General features: G+C 42.4%; 1 pseudogene; it reads left to right on the top strand.

Annotated features, from left to right (window-relative positions):
* The first annotated feature begins 890 nt into the window (after positions 1-890).
* LOC123075987 (probable protein transport Sec1b) lies at positions 891-8,409 on the top strand (annotated as a pseudogene).
* Positions 8,410-12,785: the final 4,376 nt, after the last annotated feature.

Raw genomic sequence — 12,785 nt, 5'->3', positions numbered from 1 at the left:
CATCATTTTTTGCTACAATCATTCATGGTTAGCTACGACCCCGCGATGCCGGCGACATTTTTTTTTTGTGATTTTTCATTGTTTTTGGCTAGCATTGGAGATTTTTTTTTCTACATCCATTAACGACTTAGCCGTGTCGGATTTTTGCTACTACCGTCAACAGTTTTTGCTACATCCATTCTTCATGACTTTTGGCGAGCTAAAACTGGCTTGCGGCAGGCTCCAACATCGATCAACATGGCATGACGATGACCACACGATGCTATAACCATACAGTCGGGGAGCCACAACCGCAACTCGTTTTGGCTGGACCCAGGTGAGCGCAGGGAGCGCGACGGTCACCAGGTGAGCGCGGCCAGCGAGATGAGAACCATGGTCACCATTGCGTGTGCGGCCAGCCAGACAAGCGCCATGGTCACCATTGCGTGTGCGGCCAGCGAGACAAGCGTCATGGTCACCACAGCGAGCGCGGCCATCGAAATGAGCGCTATGGTCACCATTGCGTGTGCAGCCAGCGAGACAAGCGCCATGGTCACCACGGCGAGGTCATTGGGTCTGGGGTCGTCGGGCGGTAACGAGTTGTGTATGCGGCAGCACGTGGGAGAACAAACGAAGAATCATGGGGGAGAAAGAATATGATGCACGCGCTAAATCCAACGGCTGTCTACAATTGCATTGGGCGGTTGCGTGGCGACCGGCCCAAATTAGGGATGGTCGGCCGGCGCCTAGTGCGCTCCTATTTAGTTTACCAACTTAAACCTAGAATAATTATGTAAGCGCCCTAGTGATTGATATACACGTTTTCTAATTATTTTTCTCGCATCGCTTAGCGCCCTACCGCATGGGGTGCGACCGTGCGACTCCCATGGAGCCCAGCGTCATCGACTCCCATGGGGTACGAATCGTGTGCCACCCCCACTGTGGCCTCCATCCGCCCATGGCCTCTCCTTCTCCCCGTGGGAAGCGCGGCCCGGTTCATCCTGCAGGCCCCACACGCGCGCACCCCGCGCGCTCTTCGACATTCCCGGCCGGCTAAATCAGGATATAAGCTGCATGCAGCATGCGTGTGCGTGGGGGCAAGAGGAGCAGGAGAGGGCGACGTGCGGGTGACGGGCGAGGGAGGTCGTGGCCGCGGCGCTGACGGAGGTCGTCGGTAGGATCGAGTTGGCTGCGGCGGCAAGATGTCGATGTCGGGGGCGGACTTCAACGGCGTGGGCGAGGACCCCAGGATCTTCCGCAACATCTGCCGCGACCGTACGCACCCAGCGCCTCTCTCCTGTGCTGTGCCCTCTCCTTCCTTCTCGCGCCATTAATGGCTTTCTCCACAGGGATACTCAAGGATATGCTGAAGCCGGACAAGGACAAGGAGAACAAGAGCGCGTGGAAGGTACATCCTCAGTTCCCACAGCGATACACTCAACGATCCTCTCTGAACTGCTCATAACCGCTGACGTTTCATTATTCAACAAGATGTTTGTGCGATTCTTCCGGAGTAATGTGATGATAATGGCAACTGTTTGGGGATCTGAAGATCAGTTTAAGCTCCTCTTAATCAGTTACAGGGTTATTACCTGTCAGGCAAAAAGAATAAAACGTAACATCGTTTAGCACGCCTTCTGTGCAGGTTCTTATCATGGATAAATTTACGGTGAGGATCATGGGTTATGCTTGCAAGATGGCAGAAATCACCGATGCAGGGGTTTCGTGTAAGTTGCTCAAACCTGGATATATGATCGTTTAGCAGAAAGCATAAGGTGGTGGATATCAAAAGTGTCCTTCTCAACTCTGATCTCATATGAGCTCGGTATGAACAGTAAAATCCGTAACAAATGGGAAAAAAATAAAAAATTCTGAATTTATTTGGCAAACTTTGACAAATGTTTTGAATGCTTGGAAAGTTTCATCATTGAATGACATTTGTAGAAGACGTGGCAAACAAATCAAATGTCATGTTTGGTTCAGAAAAAATTCAGAATTTTTTCTCATTTTTTCCGATTTTACTGTACACCGAGCACACGTATGAGCTCGAACTCAGATAATCCGCATCCAGTGGATACAATGTTGTTTTATTTCAAGGGTACCCTTTAGGAAGTCCTCAATTCAGCCAACATTGCTCCCATAAATCTGCTTGATTGGCATTATGGCCAAGTAAGCTAGTTAAGTGACCTGACTGTCGTCCTATCCTGCAGTGGTGGAAGATTTGTTCAAGCGAAGGGAGCCGATGCCTTCAATGGATGTGATCTACTTTGTACAACCACTGAAAGAAAAGTAATGACTTTCTAACTTTCTCTTTCTGAAGCACCACATCATAATTGCAAATACATATACTTGTAGTTTTGGTCCATTATTTGATTTTTCTAGTGATTCTGATGTTTCAAGATTTATAAGCATCCCAACCCAAAATCATAGGACTGCATTCCTACCTTGTTTAATACTACTCCCTCCGTCCCATAATATAATAGCGTTTTTTACACTACACTAGTGTTAAAATCGCTCTTATATTACGGATCAGAGGGAGTAAGTTTTTGCTGGTCCATCTTCCTTATTTTGGGAGCTCTTTTGCTAGTTCATGACAGATGTATATTCTCCTTAGATAATCCTCTGATATGAAAGCTTGGTGATCTGCAGTGTCATAATGCTTCTATCCGACATGTCTGGGAGATGTCCACTGTACAGGAAGTATGTTGAGCCAAGATTTCAATTCACAGCTGGAATGTCATTTGCAGAAGCTTCATATGAAACAGACTTCGACATACACGTTAAAGGTTTTACTTTCAACTTTTAGGGCATACATCTTCTTCAGCTCACCAATTCCCAAGGAGCTGGTGACTTACATTAAGAACGACAGCAGTGTGATACCACGCATTGGTGCACTAAGAGAGGTTAATGTTTTAATACCTTTGGATGTTATATTCTTTGGCAATAGGGTTTCTAATGTTGTGGTTCTATTAATTGCAGATGAATTTGGAGTTTTTTGCTATTGACATGCAGGTACCCATAAGCTTCGTTCTATATGACCTCATTGCTTTCTATGGTTGATTGCTGCCTAAGACATTGTTATGTTTTTCTTTTGTTCTTGTCAAGTATAGAAGTTCGAGTCAATTGTAATATAGGCAGTGGCCATATTAAGGAGTAGCTCTAGGTCAACATATAAATTTAATATTGACTGAATTCACACACTGAAGGGTAATTTAGCTGGTCCATCCTTGAATCGAAAGTTTGATAGCTTTGGTGGGAATATTCGTGAATTCATTTGAAGTTGAAAGCATTACAAATGAGGTCTGCTGGATATGTTGAATGGACTTGTATTTGCATGCCATTCTGACTTTTTTTCTTCTAATTTCATATTTGGTGTCTAATTCGTTACTTGATGTTAGAAACATTAGTTTTGATGATGATGGGCGGCATATCTGTAGGGGTTTGTAACTGACCATGACATGGCACTGACCGACTTATATGGTGCAAATGACCATAATTCAAAAAAATTCAACGACACCATAAGCACTATGGCTTGCCGCATAGCTACCACATTTGCATCGTTGAAGGTATGTCAAGGAACTTCATTTGCATTGATCTATTAATGCACTCTGTGCTAATTAGTAGAACAACTTATATATTCGTATGCTGGGTTCTTAAGTTACTGCGTCATTTCATAAAAGGTAACTCGGTCCAAAATCATTAGAAAACTGCTTAATTTCAGCATCCATCGATACCTTTCCAACTTATATTTTTTTAGTGCAGCACATATAGTGATTATTGCTGATGATATTGACACGGTTACTAGTGGGACCGTGTAACTTCTGATATGTGCTCAATGTTTGAAAGAAGTTGGTGGCACTTCATGTTTTTTTTCTTTCCAATTTTGCACTCCCATTTTCCCAGGTCACAAAATACCCAACCTGAATATCCCTCCTCTCGAACCCACACAAAAGTGATAAAGAAATGACATGGTTGTGTTTATAAAGTTCACAAAACAAATATCTCAACTGGAATACCAGGGCTTGATTATTGTTAACTAGTCTCTTAAAACGTCTTCCTGTGACCGGATATTTGACAACTGACCATTTTACTATATAGACTATCACACTATTTACTGGTGACCTACAGGCTACAGTTTTGAACATCTCCTATCCTAGCTATCAATGGAGTCTTCTTGATCTTTATCCTTGTTTTGTCTTGTGTGGTCAATGGACTATAACATCGTTTGCAAACACAGAAGCTAATCTAGTGCTTACAGGAATTTCCTACCGTGCGGTATCGAGCACCTAAAAGTGCAAACCCATCAACAGCACCAAAATTTGACATGGTTCCAAAATGGCTGGCTAACGCTACTTGGGAAATCGTGTCAAAATATAAGTCCACAATTCCAGAATTTCCCCAGAAGGAGACATGTGAATTGCTTATTCTGGACAGACCTATAGATCAGGTGCTAAAGCATAATTTACATCTTTCATTGGAAGGGATTATGTATTTGTTTATTTTGTAAGTACAGCAAAGAATTGTTTCATGTAACTTACAACAATTTAATATGATTGCGAAGATAGCACCTGTTATTCATGAATGGACCTATGATGCAATGTGCCATGATCTACTCGAAATGGACGGCAACAAATACATATATGAGGTACTTTTTGATATAACATTATGTACTAGACACATATTATCTTCACTTTCCCTATTCTTTGATTTACTTTTCTGTTGGAAGGTATCAAAAGGGGATTCAGAACCTGAAAAGAAGGAAGCTTTATTGGAGGATCAAGATCCTCTCTGGATAGAGCTTCGCCATACTCACATAGCTGATGTGAGTCTTGTTGGTATTTAAGATTGTTGAGCTATATTTGGTCTATGCTTTATAACACTAACATGAATGCCAGGCCAGTGAGAGGTTGTATGAGAAGATGAATACCTTTGTATCAAAGAATAAAGCAGCACAACTTCATTCAAGGTGCTTGATATTTCTTTGCTCTGTAAGAAATAAAACTGTAAATGTTTTAACATAGAGTGGAGTGCACTATGGTATGGTAGCAGATGCTTGTGCATTGGTGTTTTTTTTTACCATTCTAGATTGTTATTTATTTGGAAAATTACCATTCTATTCTACATTTCTAGATTGCTGATGCAATCATGCTATAACTTACCTTTTGTGTGTCCATTGCGTTGGTTATTTATCGTCAACATAGTTAGTTGTTGAACTGCCATATTTTGATGTATATCTTACTATGATATACCATTCTTGTCTGAGCAACTGATTTTATTTGGAATCTTGAAGACTAGTACAGAAATCCTTTGAGATGAAAAACTATGTAACTTATAGTTTGTATTTTGATATAGAGGTATATCAAATGTTGATCAGTAGATTTTTTTTTTCCTGGTGAATGTATGGCCTAACATATGCATAATTAATTTTAAAAAGTGTACATGCTTACATATTTCCGTTCTCAATTAGAGATGGTGGTGAAATCTCAACCACAGATCTGCAAAGGATTGTTCAAGCTTTGCCACAGTACGGTGAGCAAGTTGATAAATTGACCCTCCACATAGATGTAAGTGCTTGTTTACGTATCATTTTCCTTGCAATTGTTACGTTTTTCTAATTTTGTTTATCTTTACAACGCATAATTTACTATTTTCTTTACTTAAAGAAATGGCTATGAAAATGAAAACGAGATGTTATATTATTATAGTTAAAATACGATACTCTGCTGAATGCAAGTTAAATGGGCCACTCGAATAAGGTTCTTAGTTCTATTGTGTAGTATATTAAATAAAATATTCCTTTAATAGGCCTGATTTCTAACTTCAAAGCGATAAAAGTTCTACTACTTTTGTTTGAGCTCTTCTGCTCTTGCTCAGATTGCAGGAAAAATCAACAGGTGCATCAGGGAGTACGGGCTCCGTGACCTTGGGCAGTTGGAGCAGGATCTGGTTTTTGGAGATGCAGGAGCAAAGGAGGTGATCAATATGCTCAGGTCAAAGCAGGTTTGTAAAGCGTTATGCTTGACTTTATCAGTACAGTGTTATGCTTGGTATGACATGTTTGTTCTATTGCCCAGAATTTGAGTGAAGAAAACAAATTGAGACTGTTGATTATATATGCAATTGTATGTCCCGACAAGTTTGAAGGTGACAAAGGGGACAAGTTGATGCAGGTACTTCACGTTAAATTTTGCATTGCTGGAGTTATGGCTTATGAGTGGTGTAGTAGTCTCGAACTACGAAGGAGAGTTGTGTGTCATTTCATTAAGAAGGAAAAAATGAACAATGAGAGACCAGCAGGCCAACTCGCAGAGATGATGAATTACAGACTCGCCGTGAACAAAAGAAACTCTACCAAACACACCCCGCGAGGGATAACTGAGCTGACGAGTAGCTCGTAGAGGGCTGAAGCACCAGAAGTAACTCCCTGTAACACTAACTAAATACACGGCCAAGCACCCCCACCACAGTACTGGAGGGGTCGCCGAACACGCTCCCATGAAACAAGAAAATTACCTCCATTAACTTGATCACGACTTTTCCATAGAAACCCCCTTCTTCTCTTATCTATAGCTTTGATCACCCACTTAGGTAGGTCCAAGGTAAACATTAGGTAAGGTGCAAAAATTATGCAGAAGGTACACAAAAACAAATGAAGTAAACCTCTTATTTTGTTAGTTAGAAGCATCAAAGCATAGTATTCACTAGTGAGAAGTGACTTATAAGATGGCTTCACCTAACCCAGCTTTAAGCCATCTTTTTTCTTGCTACGTACGGAAAAACCAATAAGCCAACTTGAGAAAAAATTTGTTATTCATGTTTGCGTGATATGGTGAGCTAATTTATCGACTTTGCAGCTAGCGAAACTTCCATCAGATGATATGAAGGCCATAAACAGCTTAAGATATTTGGTTAGTTCAGATGCAAAAAAGGATGCACGGGCTGGCGGTTTCTCTCTCAAATTTGATGCCCAAAAGGTGAAGTCATGGTTTCAGCTAAAATTTATAGCTTGTTCCCTTGAACTGACATGGTTTTAATTTCCACACCAGAAAAAAAATACTGGTGTTCGGACAGAGCGGCAGGATGGTGAGGAAGGCTGGGCGTTATCACGTTTTTTCCCACTTATAGAGGCACGTGATAGTAATATACTACTAGTAAAGTTCCCTTTAACGAAATATCTTCTTATCTATTTTATTCCATGTGCTTTATGCAGTCAATAATTATCTCATGTGATGCCGCAATTAACATTTGCTAGAAGCAAAATAAAGACAGTTCCAAATTTAAGTGGCCTTTAAGATGTGGTCTTCATTCTCTTGATCAAATAAGTCTCAGAACAAACTGAACTAGACAAATGTAGTACAACTAATTTTGATAGAATGGTTGTTGGATACGAGTGTTGTTATGTCCATTTGTGATTCAAAATAGTAAATGACTGAAGGTCCATGGTTTTCCAATAGGAGCTGGTCGAGAAACTGAGCAAAGGTGAATTACCTCTAAACGAATACCCATCTTTAAGTGAATCAAGTTCTACTTCTCAAGGGACCGCGGAAGGTGCATCGGCGCCAAAACCAGCACAAAATCCACAGCCCATGTCCAGGAGATCACGGCGCACACCACAGTGGGCTAAGGGTCGTAACTCTGATGATAGTCAATCAAGGTATTCACTGAAGATAGCTTTCCATCTGAACCCTTGGGATGTACAAAATTTTCGAAGCGATCACATATTTTATTTGCTCTGATCGTTTCCACACGATCTAGCTGCTTCCTTATCATGACCATATATTTGATTTGCAGCGACTCTTCCGTGTTGAGACATGCATCAGGTGATTTCAAGAGGCTAGGGAACCGAATATTTGTCTTCATGATTGGTGGAGCAACCCGATCTGAAGTATGTCCTTTAGATGATCTATTAACTCTCATTCATACTACATAAATTCTATGTTCTCATCGATCTTATATTTCAATGGAGTAGCTAAGGGTGGCGCACAAGCTAACCATGAAGTTGAAGAGAGAAATCGTCCTCGGGTCCTCTAGCATCGATAATCCTCCACAGTTTATTTCGGTAAGCCTTTTCTGTGTAGTCCTATAATGTCTCATAGTTCTGCAACCTTTTCACCAAATCCTACGGCTCAATACAAATAGAGCTACATGAGCAAATATCCAGAATGCTAACTCACGGCTTCCAGAACGTAGAATAAACTCCTGGTGCACATAATGATAAAATGTACTCACTCGTTGAATCTGTAAATGCAGAAGCTGAAGGCGCTAGGACCATCCTAGGAGCGATGTCGCCGGTTCTCGCAGACAAGCGATTGTGGAGTACCCATACTAGTAGCTTACACAACATTTTTTGCCCTTGTTTTCCACTCTACCAAGAGTGCGAGCCGTGCCGATATGTTGTAAAGTGTGGGGCATGTATATGCCATTCTATTTTCTAGGGAAAAAGGATGCAATTTTGATTCTCCTGTCACACTTGAGATCTATTGGTTCTAACACCATTTGTTCATTTTGCAAATTTATATCAAATTTGCCAAAGTTGAGACTAAGATGGAAAAGAAATCGAAAGAACTAGCAGCACCAGGAAAATCGAAGGCCTACACTCCTAATGAAATAATTTTGCAAGCAAGCATGCCACCATAATTTTTGAGGTTGCATTCCTTTTGCCATCAACAACCTCTTCTTTGTTAGGGATGTGCTTAATTCTTATTTTTAGGAAGGAGGTTGTGGTCTGACCTTAATGTTATAATAATCCGAGGCACATAGTCGATCCACCAAAGCACAAGCAATCACACAAGCCACGACCAAGAATTGTTAATGAATATCACCTACATGGCAACAGTGCCGGGGCCTGACTATGGACGCTCTTCCCGATACCAACGCTACAATACAGTAGCCCAGTCGCCGGCACACGCCGCCGGCTCCCCCTGCATGCCTGTGCTATTATGTTGGAATATGTTACATCGTGTATCTACTCCCACATTATACAAGAGGTCATATAAGAGTCCTACTAGGACACTGCAACATACCATGTCTACACACCGTACGGCTGAAGTCCAACTGTAACCTATCTTCCAATAAACTCCACCTTGGCGAATATACCCCAACAATTTCGATTCATCCACGCATCGAACCTCCATGTACATTCGACTTGAGATTTTACCATGAATACCGTTGCTGCTTCCAGACTCCATGTGACTAAACTTGCAACTGTAGTCCCTTCTTGTCTTCTTCACTAGGGGCGGAGCCAGGATTTTGGCATGGGGGCGCGGGCCGGAGGCGGGGGGGGATGGGGAGAGATCACCATGAAGCCAGAAATACTTTGCCTCGCAAACTACCGGATTTTTCTATATCACTCGCATTTAACTTTTGCCTGAACACACATAACATACATGCACCCGGGGCATGTCTAGTTATAGCTAATACTGCTGAACAATTTCACATATGTTGTCTGATAATGAAACCACTCCAAAGTATGCCATAAAAAACCCAAAAAAATCCATAAAGTACCTTGCTACAAAACATCATCATATGTATGTTTAAGTTGTACGAACGTGACCATAATTGTATAACTAAATTGCTTGATTTAGCTTGCACTCATACAGTTTTTATGGAAAACCATCACTACTTGGGACAATAGCTACGATCGTGGAGACATACTTACACATATATAATCAATTCATGTTGTATTAGAAAAAAAAAAGTTATCAACATCACCGAAATAAATCCCTAGAGTATCAAATCCATCCCACATGTCTCTTTTGTTCACCATAACGGTTGGTCGGTGTGTAGGCAGCAAATAAATCAATTGGAACCATAGTTTCGATTTTTGGCCAAAAAAATCAAATGTCGGCCATCTCACATGGGCCCGGAATATGTCCCTTCCAGTTGAATTTTTTGGCCCGATTTGGAAGTTCAGGACCGGCCTGACATCTGGAAAGTTGCCATATGGTTCGGCTGGGACAAACCCATGAAACTGAATGCACGAACCCTAAACTTCTGATACCAGACGAGCTTCTCCACTGGCTAAGGCGCTCCACCTCCGCGGTACACTACCGTCCGCCTACTGCCTTCCCACGCCCATCTCGAGCTTCTCTCCAATGAGTAATCCACACGCCGCCGCCGCATCAAGCCACATGGACATCCAACCTCCGTTGTTGGCCTCCTCGCACCTCCTCCACCCCATCCAGTTCATTCTCTCTTGCTTCTCCAAAGCCACGGCATGATGCTTGACGGCTGCGGCGGTGAGGGTTATGTTGGACCGATGCACATGGCACTTCTCCATTTGCTTATATAAGGTCAAGTTTACAACTAACACTTGATGGTCATTGTTGGACTAGTGCACTTTTTGTTAATCCATAGAGCTAGTCTGCTTTACTTTTCCTCTGCTTGATTTCAAATTTCTGTCAAGTTTCGAGAATATTTTGGTCAAATTTTGCCTTTGCAATTTCGTCTGAGATTTTGCCGAATTTTTCAAATGACCGAAATTCAGAAATCTCGTTGTCGAGGTCTAGGATTTGGTGTAGAGGATAGTGAGAGGGAGCACTTTGGGATTCTTGCATGTTTTCAAATGAATGGTCAACCCTCTCCTGGAGTTGGACAGGGGTATATATAGGAAACCCTAAATCTGGCGATTGAAGCTATTTGTGCACTTTATGTATTGGACAGCCGGTGACTGGACACGGTGCATCGTGTAGAACAGAAGGAAAATGGCCGAGTGCTAGATGTACAGGACATCTGGTGCTTACCTGACATCCGGTGGATCAAAGAGCATCAGACATCCGGCGAGAACAAGAAGTCTGATAATTATCCAAGGAATTTCTTCTGTATAGGTATACCTGGTATCCGGAGGTTACCGGACATCATGTAGCTCAAAGAGCACAGGATGTCCAGTAGACACCAGAAGTCCTTGGTTTTGGCTCTCAACGGGTGTAATAAAAATTCGGTAGTGACCGGACATCCTATGGCATGGTGAGCCATTGGACATCCAGCAACCACCAGAAGTCTGTTAATATTTGTTGTTTTTGGTTCTGTATAGGTTTACTGGATGTCCGGTGCCAGATGAGGGACCGGACAACCGGTAGGTACCAGAATTCTGGTGTGGAAGTGAATGTGATGGAACTCCATGCTAGACCTATATGTGTATGAAATGAACATTGTTCCTAGGGCTCTTTTGTAGGTGCATAGGTATGCCACGTGTGTACGATGGTTGTGGTCTATGCTGTGACGGTGAATGATGTGAGTGGAGAATATTTGCAAGGAATTGTGTGTTTGGGCAAATCTTTCAAGAACCTAATGATCCCCTCTTAATAGTGCGTGATCCCTGTATGCGAGAACAAAACAAAACTTCTACGCTTCATATCTTTGTTTCTCCATTCTTGAGCAATATCTAATCAAGTGGGTCCATGATCCACACACATATATGTTTCCACAGGGACTAAAACGTATGATATAATAAACAAACATGATTAGTCTCCTGTATGTATATTGTCATCAACATCAAATTATGAGCTGCCATGAGATGTCGCACCGATCCTCCATCCTCTTGTTCATTTGGGTCATGACGGATTTCACCCCCTGATTTGTAAACGCCCTCTCACAATTCTCCCCGGCGAAGCTGGCCTCCCCAATCTTTCATGCCTCTTCGTCATAGGCGCGGTTGCCAAAGTCCGTATGTGCATGCTCGAGGGTGTCATTGGCTTAGTTGTATTCGCCGTTGCACATGTCCAGCGCCAACCCCAATTTCTCATCACGCTCATTTTTTTCAAGAAGGAGGATGACCCCCGGCTTCTGCATCTGGATGATGCATGCAGCCATTTTATTAATTATTCACAAAGACCGTACAAAGTAATACATCAGTAAGTCTGAAGCCACCATCTTGAGAACATTTGTCACTGCATTACCACTTGATGAAGAGGTGCCGATTGTCCGAGCCGAATACCAAACAGACCTCGCACCAAAGCCTAACATCTCATCACGCTTGGCTTCCTCTTCTTCGATGGTCTTGAAGCCATCCCTGGCGGTAGCAGTGCAGATGTCCAGTGAGATGCTTTCAAGCTCTACCCTGATGGTCGCATTGACGCGCCGTGGGTCAGAGCTGGGCACCTCCACGCAGTTGGGATGTTCTCTCACGGCGCTGCATACTTGGGAGATGAAGTTGGCATCGACGAGGGAGGAGGGAACGACAACCAGGAGGGTGATGGCTATGAGGATGGTACTAGCTAACAGGGCCATTATTATTGTTATTACAGAGATTTGCTCTTTTTTTTGTTCTTGATTGTGTTGTGTTCTACCATACGATGTACAAATATTTATATACATAGTGTATGCCCCTACATAAAGGAGAATCATAAATCTGAGATCCTCAAGTCACACACGGTTGTGAATATATACGCAGTCATAAGTGGATTTGAAAGTTAACATATCTGTGAAAAGATATGCAGTGATAAATGGTGTTGGGGATGTCCAAGGAGGAGGCAGTAGGTTCACACTCAAGGTAGAAGAATACTCACGCACACTGCACACACACTGGAGAAGAACACACAGAGTCTGGTGCACACGCACTTATGCTTTTCTCTTGTTCACTCTTCATGCCAATAAACAACATGATTACAGAGCTTTATAACACACTCATGCACACACGGCCAAGCCTAACAGCCTTATCCACTAATACTGCTCCACTACCCGCACTAGCACGCACAGCTTGAGTCACTTCCAACTCCCTGGAGATCGGATCACTCGGTGCATGCCCTAACTAACTGTTGAGTAACGTGATTGTATTAGGAAACTTCATAAGTTAGCTTAGAAAATAT

Source organism: Triticum aestivum, chromosome 3D (assembly GCF_018294505.1).
Source record: "Triticum aestivum cultivar Chinese Spring chromosome 3D, IWGSC CS RefSeq v2.1, whole genome shotgun sequence".
NCBI classification, from domain to species: domain Eukaryota; kingdom Viridiplantae; phylum Streptophyta; class Magnoliopsida; order Poales; family Poaceae; genus Triticum; species Triticum aestivum.
The sequence above is the reverse complement of the archived record's forward strand: the minus strand, read 5'-3'. Positions and strand labels throughout refer to the sequence as shown.